The sequence below is a fragment of the Canis lupus genome, chromosome 20 (assembly GCF_048164855.1).
Source record: "Canis lupus baileyi chromosome 20, mCanLup2.hap1, whole genome shotgun sequence".
Taxonomy (NCBI): Eukaryota; Metazoa; Chordata; class Mammalia; order Carnivora; family Canidae; genus Canis; species Canis lupus.
In genome coordinates this window covers 54,034,834-54,048,368 of record NC_132857.1, presented here as the reverse complement: position 1 = coordinate 54,048,368, position 13,535 = coordinate 54,034,834, and the positions used below count along the sequence as shown (strand labels likewise).

Sequence of the window (13,535 nt, the reverse complement as noted above, 5' to 3'; positions counted from 1 at the left end):
CCACATATGCAGACTGTTGGTAATTATTGGCCTTAGAACACTTGCTATCAGCACATGGAGACATTGCAAATAGAAGGCAAGTGATCCACTGGAGAGAGCTCCAGAACTTGATAGCCAGACTGGCCCCAAAAGGCAGCCTCTACCCTTCACATGTGTTGATGGAAAGGCAAACTTGGGAAGGATCCATGGACAATATCAAATCTGTAGCTGGCTGCCATGCAATCACAAGACAGCTGTGCTGTCACCTATCCCTTTGTGTCCAAACTCCTCAGCAGGACATGAAATGTTCTTCACAGCTCAACCTTCCCAGTCCCATCTCCTTTCTCTTCCCTCCTTGCTGTCTGGGAAACACCTACACATCCTTCAAGACCCAGCTAAAATGTCACCTTCTCTGTGGAATGCACCTACTCCCTTAGGCAACATGAATCACTCCTCCTCCATGCTCTCCAAGCAGAGTGCCTAGTGTCCTTTACCATCCAACACATTACATCATCTTCATCTCTTTACACCTCCATCTCTCCCACTGGAGGTGGACTCCTCCAGGGCAAAGACTGTCTTATTCACTCTTTTATCCCAGTAGCTCAGTCTGTTCTTGCCATGATCTCATGTGGTTGCCCAATGAGGGCACAATGGCCCAGGTTAAAATGGCTTTCCCAAAGATATCCAGCTAGTTGGGAGCAGAGCTGATTACAGCAGAACGAGGTCACCTGACTTTGAATCCAATGATTTTCTGTTCTGCATCCCGTCCAATGATTACAGTAATCTTTTAGATTCTGTAGCACCTTTAATAACATTCAAACACCTGTTCGCTTATTTCATGCTTTTATCATTCACCTGAAGTAGGTCAAGGGGGCCTCATTGCCTCCTTTTAGAGATTCCTGAATTGAAGCAGTTAGTGCATTGTTCAAAGTCTCAAAACCAGTCATTGAAAGATCCTCTCACTGGTGCTTATGCTTTGCTACCAGACCACCCTGTCATATGGCAGCACATATTGTTAGCTATTTGACATGGTTATCAAAACAACAGGAAGAAACCAGTTTAGACTATGCTGGTCACTGCTTGAGCTATTATTTATTCCTCCTGCAGTTTTAGAAGAAAAAAAAAAAGTTAGAACTCTCCCTAGAGGGATTCCACTAATGTGGGTGATTTATCACTGTCCTTTTCCCACATATATGTTTCAGGAGTTAAAAGTAGGGAAGCTGGAAGAAGGAGACCACCTGGGGCATTGTGAATTCTCTCTCTCAATCAGAGTCTTTGTCTATCTGGCATAGCTATTTGCTTGCCATGCATAAAAAAGCTTTTTACTATAGTAGATCTTAAAGAAAGGTACTTTCTGTTAACACTTATTTCCCTAAAGGAATATTTCATTGGGAATCTGGGATAAAACACTATTCTTAAGGAACACACCCAATGTGGATAGATCACATTTCATTCTTGTTTACAAGAAGAGGGATCTGTGTAAGCCCATATGGCACCATGTGGACATTTTAAAGGCAACACGTGTTTCATAGGTTACTCTGTAGTTTACTAAATAGGAGCCACAATGATTTGAAAGATAGGTCTTTCTCAATTACAATGTAAGTGAGATACTCTATTCCTAGTCCCCAGTGAAAGATTTTCTTGTCAGGGAGCATGTTTGTTAGCAACAAATGATGCTTTCTCAATACTATCTTGATTCCAAATATTCATACAGCTTAGCAAATGTCAGGGATAAAATATTTCTAGTCTTTTGTCCTGATAGTTTTTTTTTTTAAAGCCAAAAAGCCAAATCTAATTAGTTGCATATGTAGGACTCAGTAATTTTAAGATTTTCATGCACGTTTCATAATGAGAATAGGGAATAGACTTTCTCAGTAGGGCACAAGAAGGAGTAGGGGTCTTTGATCCAGCAATTACAGAGAGTAGCCACAGAGTTTACAAGCAGATAGGACTATGTAGTGAGTTCCAGGGCTCACTGAAAGCTGAGATGGGCTTAGGCATTGTGAGATTTGCTCAGAAAAAAAATACCTTCTAAGAAAACATTTTTCTTATCCCTACATGACAACATTGCTACAATAGCTTCAAAAACAAATAATCAAGCCACAAATAGATGTATTTTTCTCCTAAGCAAAAAGAAAAAAAAAGAAAAAATCTAACTTAGTTGAACATCATGAGCTTTTGGGATATATTTATATTTGAAGAAGAGAGAAGATTGGGCTAGCATTTTCTATGAAAAAGGACCCACTGATATAGTCATTGTGTTTTCTCTTTAGTGTCCACAAATTTGTTTGAATTAAATCTTTATTTGATATGATAAAGAAAAATATGTTTGAATTGCTTCAAGAGTGTTGTACTATCACTCACAAGATTGGTGTGAGAGATGGATTTCAAAAAGGGGCCTCAACTGTTCCCCTCACCCACAACTCTTTACCTTTTTCAATGTGACTCTACAGCTCCTCCCTTCAGAAGAAGATGTAATCTCTTCCTCTGCTCCTTGAACCTGGGATGGCCGGAAATTTGCTTTGGCTAATAGGATATGGCATAGATAATTATGTGCCAGTTCTGTTCTTAGGTCTCAAAATGCCTTGTTTGTGTCTGTTCTTTCTCCTGGGCGTTTGCATACACTACAAAAGTCAGCTCAGTCCAGCCTGTTTTAGGACAAGAGACCAAGTGGAACAAAGCTAAATTAACCCAGCTAAGGTCTTCGTAGACTGGCCAACTCCTGGCCAAATTGCAGATGATTACTGACACATGAACAAACTTAGCTCAGATAAGCCAATTTAGAAGCACCCAGGTAACTCAAACACCTGAACAAACTGAATCCCGTAGGATGCCCCCAAATTTTGGATTTGCTTATTATGCAACATTGTTGTGGCAAAGATAAATGATAAAGTTGGTAAATATTTACTTACCTTGACACTTCCAATCATACCAAAGCCCCTCTAGTTCTGAAACTTTCACTTAAAAATGTACAGGTTAAGCAAAATGCTACTTTCAAAAAGAAAAAGAAAAGCATCAACTTTGCTTTCTACCAAAAGATGGTATGGGTAGGTCTCTGGATCTACCAACACACGCACTTACAAGTAGCCTTTCACAGCCTAATTTGTCAGTGGAGAACCTTCTGCAGAGGGGGTGGTCTTGTGCTTGCTTCGGCAGCACACATGCTGAGGAGGGGCGGTCTTTCTTAGGTTCGTTTTTTTCATGGTTGAACTGTAACCCAAGTTAATTTCTAATTTGCTGATGTTTTTCCTGCTGTTTCCTCTGTCCAGTTTTTGTGACATTCACTTTTTTTCTCTAAGGCATATTTTATCTGCCTACATCTGGAATATAACTTTGCTTTAAGGCACTGTCTTTTGGAAAGGGGTATCTAATACATCTGATAAACCATAAGGTTCTTTCTATTGCAAAGCCAGATAGACAACAAGTAAGCCATTTTTATAGGAGAGTTTGGTTTCTAGAGGAAAGTGAAGTCTTACTGAGTAATCTGAAAGTGAGGAAACTAATCAAACAGGACTGGACCATGGTTCACCTGGAAAAAGCAGAAGCCAAAGGAGTGCAGAGGAATAACTCACATCTCGTGGAAATTCGAAAGATAGGAGTTCATAATAAGTACTTCTCTTGAGTTCTCTAAGTCATTGCAGAGAACACTGGAAATCATAATTTGATGATCTTGTCTTATAAAGGATGCAAAATCCCAGGTTCAACTTTATTAGAACTATTACTTGACTCAATTTCCTCATCTGTAAAATGGGGATAATAATACCTGCCTCACAGGGTTGGAAGAGGATTAAGTGAATGAATATTTGTAAAAAACAGTGCCTGACATGTGGCAAATGCGTGTTAAATGAAAAATTACAAACTAGAAGCTGAAGACTTCAGTTTCTAACCTGGCAAATTAGCTAGAAGTCATCACTTGAGCCTAACAAATAAAAAGCTGAAATTAAAAAAAATCAACAATCCCTTTTAAGTTCATCAGAGAAGTGAGATCAGAGGGCAAACCACTGCCTGTCCCCGAAATTGGAGAGACAGACAAGCGAATACAGAAAAATCACAAGTTATGGGGGCAGAAATCCAGCAGCATACCACCCCAGGGGAACCAGTGGCAGGGCAGGAAAACAGAAACTGCAATAACGAATTGCAAGGGGCTCGGAATAGACAAATCTGAGAGCTAAAAGCTTCAGGGAACTCAGTAATGGGGGAGCTCTCACACTTTTGTGAATTTTACCTTTAGAAGTTTCATCAAGTTCTCACAGTATACATTGGAGGAAAAACCCATCCTGCTTCTTGTAGGGTTGAGGTGAAAGAAGCCATTTTGAAATATTCCAGTGCATCTGTTCTTCTTAAAAGATCTGCCTTCAGGATAAACTAATTAATTAGAGCCCAATATGCAATGTGCTGGAGTTTTATCAGAGCCTAATTGACTGCAGGGAAGGGAAATACCCAACTTTGGCTCACTCCAGCCATCCTGCTCCTCTTGGGGGGGGGGGGTGGGCAGACCGAGAAGCACATGTGAAGTTCACATTCCAGAGATAGAGAGTCATTAAAAGACTGAAGCTACTCATAGGACTATAGAAAACTTTGCCTCCCACCACATTACCACCACATTACTAAGGGCCTATTTATAGCATTTCCTTTCATCCAGTGCATCATGTCTGTCTATCAAGAAAAAAAATTACAAGACAAATCGAAAAGGCAAAAAATACAGTTTGAACAGATAGGGCAAGCATTAGAACCAGAGTGAGACATGGCAAAGATGTTGGAGTTATCAGACTGGGAATTTTTTAAAAAGATGGTAGGATCATGATCAAGCCAATTATATTAATCAGCAGTCATTAGGAATATAAAGTGTGGTCTCTGTTTCTGTGCATATTGTGATTCAGTTGGGAAGATGGAACCCACTGGCAGAGGTGAGATGAAAAACTTGATTAAATAACTCAGCAACACAAGTACGTAAATCCTAAGAAAATCAAATCCGTGAGATTCTAGATTAAAGGAATTTTCAGTATGGGATGGTATCAGGGAGCAGTTTCTAGAAAACCTAAGATCTGGTGTGAGTCCAGGGAGGGCATAAGAAAATGAAAGTCGAAGATTAAAAACAAGGTTGTCAATCTTTTTCACTATGAAACTAACTCAAATCCCTAGAATCACCCACAGTAACCTAAAAAAACAATTTATGCTCAGTCTTCTGGCCCGTGGAAGGCGTTTATGCGGCTTCCAAATAATTTAGACCCAGAGGAAAGAGTACACATTGAGAGGATCTGGTCTGATATTCGAGATGCTTCTGAGAGCATCACTTTCTGAAACAGCAGAATACTAAGAAGTCAACTGTGAGAAAGTGAAAATTAACTTAGAAGCAACACTGGAATTGTCAACTACTTCTTTTAATTTTTTTTGTCTTCCTGAAAAAGATGAATTTGGTACATGGTAATTAGCTGCTCTGCTTTGCTTCCTCTTTGCAACCTGATGGGCCCTACCTTATGAAACAATCGTCGTTCCGCACTGTAGACATTTCTTAACAAATGGTGAAAGCGTGTGCTCACCCAGACGGATGAAAACACCGTGTGGAATGACAGGAAGCTGTGTTAGAGGGCAAGATTGCTGTGGATGTGCAGTTCCTCCATCTAAGGTGTTGGGGACGTTCATTCCTTTTCAAATCTTTTGGGAAGGTGGATACAGCAGTTCAAGAAAGGAGATGCCACTATTCTGACAAGTTAATTAAGCTTTCACTTCTGAGTATTATATGTATGGCAAAGAAGAAAAACCTTAATTTTCTTTGTACTGTCTGACAAAAGAGAAACAGAAGATAAATGCAGGCAGATTCTTTCAAAGTTTTTCTTATTACTGATTCCTAGTCTGCAGAACAGACGTTTTAAAGCCTAAATCAGAACAAATGAAAAGTCTCAGCATCTTTTATCTTTCTGTAATTTACATATGTATATACATATATCAATAGATATAAGGATGTTATTCACCAAGATGTGAAAGCTGAAGAACCCACACTTGGGTTCTTCCCTATGTGTGCTTCCTTCACTTCCACTTCTTTTCACCAGGGTAGAAAATGAACTATCCATTGTGGGAAGCAGAGTTTTGCACCCCAGCCCCACCGATTTTTACTCCATGATGTTCCATCTGGTTATATTACATGGCAAAAGGAAGTTTGCAAATGCAACTAAGTATACTTTAAGGAGAGTATCCTAGATTATTCAGGTGGACCCAATATCATCATGAGCCCTTAAGATCAGAAAAGGAAAGCGCAGACGTTCAAAGCATAAGATGAATTCAACATACCTCTGTTAGCTTCGTGATGAAAGGGGTCACATGGCAAGGAAATGGGAACTTCAGTCCTACAACAGAAAGGAACTGAATTCTGTCAACAACAGGTAAGCTTGAAAGAATATCCTAAGTTCCAAGTGAAAACTATCACCTTGACTGACACTTTGATTTTATGATGGTGGGATCCTAGATAATACAGCCAAGCTGCGCAAGAATTCCGACCTACAGAGACTATGAGCTAATAAGTGGGTAGTGTTCTAAGTTGCTAAGATTGTGATGATTTGTCAAGGCAGCAATAGAAAAGTAACATGTCTGGATGTTAACCAAGATATTGTCTTACATTTAAGTGATAATGTTATAATTTGTCTTTTTTTAAAGATATTGTACACATTCTTGATAAACACCACTGAATATACAATATACATGTTGTATATACACATACACATATCTACGCAGATCACTTTCTAAAGAAGTTTTCTCCCTCAAAAATGTTTCTTCAGGTAAGTCTTCAAGTGAATTACAAGCTATTTTCTAATTGAACTAATTTACATGAATCAAGAGGCTAATATATATACATTTAAGGTCTTATTAAATAGGGTTGTGGCTAGATATTTGAGATCAAGGACTATGGATCTAGGAAGGAAGTGCTATAATGGGCATCTATGGTTTGCTGCCTGACACTGTTTCTCCTCCTTCATGGTACAGAGACAATGTTTCTCTGCACAACACCCAAACACACACACACACACACACACACTCTTGCCCTCACTGTTAGCATCTCGTTTGGGTAGAACTAAACCCCCTTCAACTTCCAGAGGTGGACCCTGATTGCATTAGGCTAATCTGAATTCACCATCCTTATGACCATGGTAGATGGTTTAAGAATGGGTACTTTATTCAGACATAATCCAATCGGCTCATTTTGTTACATCCCCCTGGTCCAAGGATATTGGTTTGTGGCCTAGGTTAGGCCAATCAAAATGAACCTAAAGGATTTTGCTAAGAATGCCAGGACATAGAATCCTTCCTTCCTTGGCGGGCACAAACAAGAAAGCATGAAACCCCAGTTGTTGCTGGAAGCAGTCTTAGAGCTGCAAAATGAGAACCTACTTGAGATTAAAACCAACATTAAGGAAGTGGAATAGAGACAACAAAAATACAGAAATAGCCTCACAAATGCTGTTAGGCCCCAGTGAATTCTCTTCTGCTCCTAGACTCCAGTTAGATGAGCCAGTAAATTTCCTTTTTTAAATAGAGCCAGTCTTGGTTGGGTTTTCTGTTTCTTGCAGTTAAAACATCCCTAAATTGCAGAAAGTGAAGGGAAAGTGAAGAGTAGAGAAGACAAACTCATACCTCGCAATGTTGTTCAAGGCTAGTTAGGCCTGTGGTTAGCCTTGACCACCTTGCTTCTCTCAGGTGTGAGTCTAGGTCATAATTTCCCGAGTGCAGCTCTCCCAGAATACGCAAGGCCATGGGATAGTAAGCATCTCACAGGTTTCTTTTGCTTATTCTCTTCAGTACATTCCTTCACCTTTGGTTGTGATTTTTTTCTCTAAGTAACCTCCCTTTTTCTTTACGTGGGAGTTCTCATGTGATTATTCGGGAAAAGTTGATGAAAGATGAAAGCAAATAATCATTAGAGGCAATGAACTGTTGGGAGACTTCTTATTTGGGGGCTATATTTCTATTTGGGGACTTTTGTGTTCCAGGCCATTTAATTCATCCACTGTCCTTGCATTTGTCTTACGTCCATCTCTTCACTCGATATATTTCTTCCCATCACATTCTGAGCAGATTTTGCAAAAATGATGAGTGAAAAATCTCAAAATATATTAGTGCTAGTGAAAGGAAAAACAAAAGATAATCTTGGCCTCTTTTGCATTATCCACCTGACAATTTGCCCTGAAGTAATCCATTGAGGCAAATTGAGAAATCTGTGTCACTTATACACATATTTGAACAGAACTGCCAAAGCTTGTCCAGACAAGTTTTCTCACTAGGCAAAATCCATTTATGACAAATCCTTATTCATTTATTTTCAATATTACGTTATGGTAATATGTATATTTACACATATGAACATTACATACCCTATACTGAAAATCCTTAATCATGAGATAAATCTATTTCTTTTAGGTTATAAATTATAAGAAGATCTAGCTGAGCTTTATACTAAGAGAAAATTGTAAAAGAGGGCCACCTGGGTGGCTCAGTGGTTGAGCGTCTGCCTTCAGCTTAGGTCGTAATCCCAGGATCCTGGGATCGGGTCTGCATTGGGCTCCCCGCAGGGAGCCTGCTTCTCCCTCTGCCTGTGTCTCTGCCCCCTCTGTGTCTCTCATGAAGAAATACATAAAATCTTTTTTAAAATTGTAAAAGAAAAATAGGTAAGATTAGTAGTAAACCCATATATAGTTTTTTTTTTTTTCATGTATTAGTCCAATTTTGGTATGGGTTTTTTTTTTTAAGTTTTTATTTTAATTCCACTTATCATACAGTGTTACTCATTTCAGGTATACAATATTATAACACTTCCATACATCTTCCGGGTCTCCTCATAAGCGCACTCCTTAATTCTCATCACCTGATTTAACTCATCTTCCCACCATGTCCCTCTGGTAACCACTAGTTTGTTCTTTATAGTTAATCTGTTTCCTGGTTTGCCTATCTCTCTTTTTCCCCTTTGCTTTTTTGTTTTGTTTCTGTCTCTGACCGAATAATTTTGCTTAGCATAATAACTCACTGGTTTTGTAAATGGCAAGATTGCATTCTTTTTTATGGCTGTGTTCATCAGTAGATGGACATTTGTGTTGTTTCCATAGTTTGGCTACTGAAGATAATGCTGCTGTAAATATTGGGGCATATGTATCCCTTTGAATTTGTGTTTTTGCATTCTTTGGGTAAATATCTAGTAGTGAAATTGCTGGATTGTAGGGTTGTTCTATTTTTAACTTTCTGGGGAATCTCCATACTGTTTTCCAGAATAGCTGCACTAGTTTGCATTCTCACCAAGAGTGCGAGAGGGTTCCCCTTTTTTCACATCCTTGCCAATACCTGTTGTTTCTTGTATTGTTGATTTTAGCCATTCTGACAGGTATGAGACGATATCTCATTGTAGTTTTAATTTGCATTTCCCTGATGTTGAGTAATGTTGAGCATCTTTTTCATGTGTCTGTTGGTCATTTGTATGTCTTATTTGGAAAATGTATATTCATGTTTTCTGCTTATTTTTTTAAGGATCTATTTCTTTATTTTGGGGGGACACACCTGAGAGAGCATGTGAATGGGAGGAGGGGCAGGAGGAGAGGAATAGAGAATTTTCAAGCAGACTCCGCACTAAGTGTGGAGACTGACATGGGGCTTAATCTCATGACTTGTGAGATCATGACCTGGGCCAAAACCAAGAGACTCATGCTCAACCAACTGAGCCACCCAGGCACCCCTCTTTTGCCTATTTTTTAACTGGATTATTCGTTTGGGGGGTATTAAGCTTTGTTGCTGTTTTTTAAAGTGACAGAACTTTATTAAATGCACTACAAAGGAGCAGTGGCCAGGACAGCAAAGGAGAGACTGTCTGTGCTGAGGGAGTGGTGAGGGGCCATAGTTATAGGGAGGAGTAAGGGAAGATGGAGACATATGGAATTTTCCCTTTTTTGGTAATCTTAGGAAGTGTACCTGGTGGTAATTTGTCACTTACGGCTTTTGGCTATTTCAAGGTGGGTGCCTTAATGAGACTGTCTGCATTCAGCTCGGTGGTCACTGTGGGTCCTTTTGCCTTGGACGTTGAGTTTTATAAGTTCTTGTATATTTTGGCTATTAACCCTTTATTAGGCATGTCATTTGCAAATATCTTCTCCCATTCTGTATGTTGCCTTTTAGTTTTCTTGATTGTTTCCTTCACTGTGCAGAGCTTTTTATTTTGATGGAGTCCCAATAGTTTATTTTTGCTTTTGTTTTCTTTGCCTCAGAAGACATATGTAGAAAAAAGTGGGTATGGCAGATGTCAGAAGGCTTACTGCCTGTGTTTTCCACTAGGATTTTTTATGGCTTCAGGTCTCACATTTAGGTCTTTAATCCATTTTAGATTTATTTTTGTGTTGAGTGTAAGAAAGTGGACCAGTTTCATTCTTTTGCATGTTGCCATCCAGTTTTTCCTTCAGTATTTGTTGGAAAGACTCTCTTTTTCCTACTGGATATTTTTTTCCTGCTTTGCCAAAGATTAATTGACCATATAGTTATGAGTTCACGTCTGGGTTTTCTATTCTGTTCTATTAATCGTGTGTTTATTTTTGTACCAGTACCATGCTGTTTTGATCACTGTAGCATTGTAATATAACTTAAGTTTGGAACTGTAATGCCTCAGCTTTGCTTTGCTTTTTCAAGATTTCTTTGGCTATTTGGGGTCTTCTGTATTTCCATACAAATTTTGGGATTGTTTGTTCTAGTTCTGTGAAAAATGCTGTTGATATTTTGATACGGATTGCATTAAATGTCTAGGTTGTTTTGGGTAAGTATAGACATTTTTAACAATAATTGTTCTTCAAATCCATGAGCATGGTATCTTTCCATTTCTTTATGTCCTCTTCAGTTTCTTTTATCAGTGTTTTAGAGTTTTCAGAGTATATGTCTTTCACTTCTTGATTAGGTTTATTCCTAGGTTATCTTATTTTTGGTGCAATTGTAAGTGAGATTGATTCCTCAATTTCTCTTTCTGCTGCTTTATTATTACTGTATAGAAAGGCAACACATTTCTGTAAGTTGATTTTATATCTTGCAATTTTACTGAATTCATGTATCAGTTCTAGCAGTATTTTGGTAGAGTCTTGGATTTTGTATATAGACTATCATATCACCTGCAAATAGTGAGTTTTACTTCTAAAGAAACTCATGCATATTTCAAGTTCCTACTTCAAGACTCTTCTCTAAGTTTTAATGGCTGCGTAAAATTCCTTTAATATGGATAAAATTTTTGTTATCTTAAAATAATTGGTGAAAGTCTTAATGTACAAGTATAATTTTTTTCATACTAAAGTTAAATGTCAGTTAAACTTTCCTGTGAAAAGGTTTAATAGTGGATACAATAGTAGAGACCCAGAGAAAGAAGTATAAAAGTTGGAAAAAGGAGTTTAAGAAGTTGGAAACAAATTGCAATTTTCATAATAAAATTATGTTTTAAACTTTAGCCTGTGATAGCAAATTTACCTGCGACTACTTTTCCTAACTAAGATTATTTGTCAAAGACCTGAGAAAATAACCAAATCAGCTTCCCCTATTTTGTTTTAATTGCTCTATATCCTTAGGTATTGCCTAATAGAAGATTAGAACTGATGGAAAGAAAGTGGACTTTCTTTAGAATTGTTTATATTTGGGGGCTGAAAATCTTTCTTTGTATTATTAACTTTTAACACTATCATTTTAACATCTTCTATTTCTTCCTCAAGCCAGTTTGCTAAAACCTCATGTTACATGTTGATATTGGTCAATTAAATCTGAAACATTCTCATAACCAGGGTTCTTTGGAGCATCTTTTCTCAGGATCTTTACTACTTTAAAGTACATTCTGAATTTCTAAGAGGGATAACGATTTTCAATCTCATGGTATCTTTTTGTTTTCTTCCAGAACACCCATGTATACCTCATATGACACAAGTATTTCTCAGAAAACCTAGATAGATAGATAGATAGATAGATAGATAGATAGATAGATAGATGTAAAAGGAAAACTGTGCTGTTATCATTAGTCCAAGGTCAGTTTCTCAGTCCTTATCTGGACCAGTTAATTTTGCTTTTCCTCAATACTTGAGCTTTTGTCTACCTCCTTTCCACCTTTCTACCAGGCTCATAAGTGAGGTTGAAAGTGATGGTGCCATCACCATTAGTCCAAACTTATCCTAGTATTAGAGAAGACAATCTACAGTATAAATCTATTTCAATTTAAGTTAATAACAGTAGCTGTTACATTCAAAAGGCTGACTTCTACCATTCTAGAGAAAGGTTAGCTCTTCTCCCAGATTTCTCCTTCCACAATTTTTTTCTCTTCTCAGAATCTGCTAAAGAATTTAGAGTGGAAGACATGTAATGATATCTGATGTTGTTGATACAACCAAATGCCTTCTTTTCAGGTTTGAACAAAGAAGAACAAGACTACTAAAAGTGAAATTAGAGTGTTGGTTCCAATTGCCAAATAATCATTTATTTTCAAACTTTCCCATTCTTATCTTAGTGTATTGATATTCCTGTCTTTTTGCTCTTGCTCACTTCTTTAAAAATCATATTTTTATTTTTTAGATATTATTGTATTGGAATGATATTAATACTATTGTCATATCATCAAGATTACATGTGCATTTCTAAGTGCACATGTTTATTCAGATTTGAAAAAAAATGCATGTGGTCAAAAGTATGCAATTATAATGATCAAGCATCTATGAAATAAAAAATTAAAAGATCAAAGAATTTTAGGAAGAGGAACCCAGAATATCATGCTATACAAGACGAATGGTTTCTCAGAAAGCTTAGGATTAAAAAAATGTGTGTGTGTGTGTGTGTGTGTGTGTGTGTGTGTGTGTGTGTGAGGTGGATCTGAAGGATTCAATATGACCACAAAAAAAAAAAAAAAAAAGAAAAGAAAATCCTGCTTGCATCCTAAAGGACATAAAAAGCACCATCCTGTATTCTTAAAGCTTTATATGTGACTATAAGCAGAATCAATAAAAGGAAGACTTATGAGATGAATTGTAACTCAGTCTAAGTAAGAATAAAGCCTGCACCTGGATTCTCTGATGCCTTGTCTCCATGCTCAAGAAGAAAGTCATAATGTTCTCCTAATCTCTATTTTTATATCTTTAATGTTAAATTTTTAGTTCTTTCAAATTGGTCATCTATGCTAATTGTGCCATTAACATCATTATAAAAAAGTCCTAATATCCACAGGTTTACACTAATAAAGACCTCATGGAATTCATTCCTTCTATTTTACCAGTTTTAAGTGAGGCACCTCAGTTAAGCTTGCAATCCTCTTAGTTCTAATTGTTCTGTACCCAAGACGTCCTCTGAAACAATGACTCATTGTTCACTGTACTATTTTTCCAAAGTTGCAGATTTTATGTCCTTAATTCCCCTTAGAACCATTTCATTTCTATTGAAATGGGACTACATATTATATAAATAATAATTTCACACCCTTCATTACTGACAAGCTACATTACGGAGGATGGAAAGGACCCAGAATTAAATGTACCCTTTCTGCCATTATTTCCTCATAACCTTTGCTTTGTATGCTCACT

The 13,535-nt window shown here is 37.5% G+C and overlaps 2 long non-coding RNA genes across 5 annotated transcripts in view; one reads left to right on the top strand and one right to left on the bottom strand.

The window, feature by feature from the left end:
• The window catches only part of LOC140611970 (uncharacterized), a 132,440-nt gene extending 125,972 nt beyond the window's left edge, over positions 1-6,468 (bottom strand). For all 4 annotated transcript variants that reach the window (XR_012013325.1, XR_012013324.1, XR_012013322.1 and 1 more), the window contains exon 1: positions 6,268-6,468. This is a non-coding gene — a long non-coding RNA (uncharacterized lncRNA). The remainder of the gene's footprint in view (positions 1-6,267) is intronic.
• Positions 6,469-6,533: 65 nt separating this feature from the next.
• The window catches only part of LOC140612133 (uncharacterized), a 32,370-nt gene continuing 25,368 nt past the window's right edge, over positions 6,534-13,535 (top strand). The window contains exon 1 of the long non-coding RNA XR_012013446.1: positions 6,534-6,752. This is a non-coding gene — a long non-coding RNA (uncharacterized lncRNA). The remainder of the gene's footprint in view (positions 6,753-13,535) is intronic.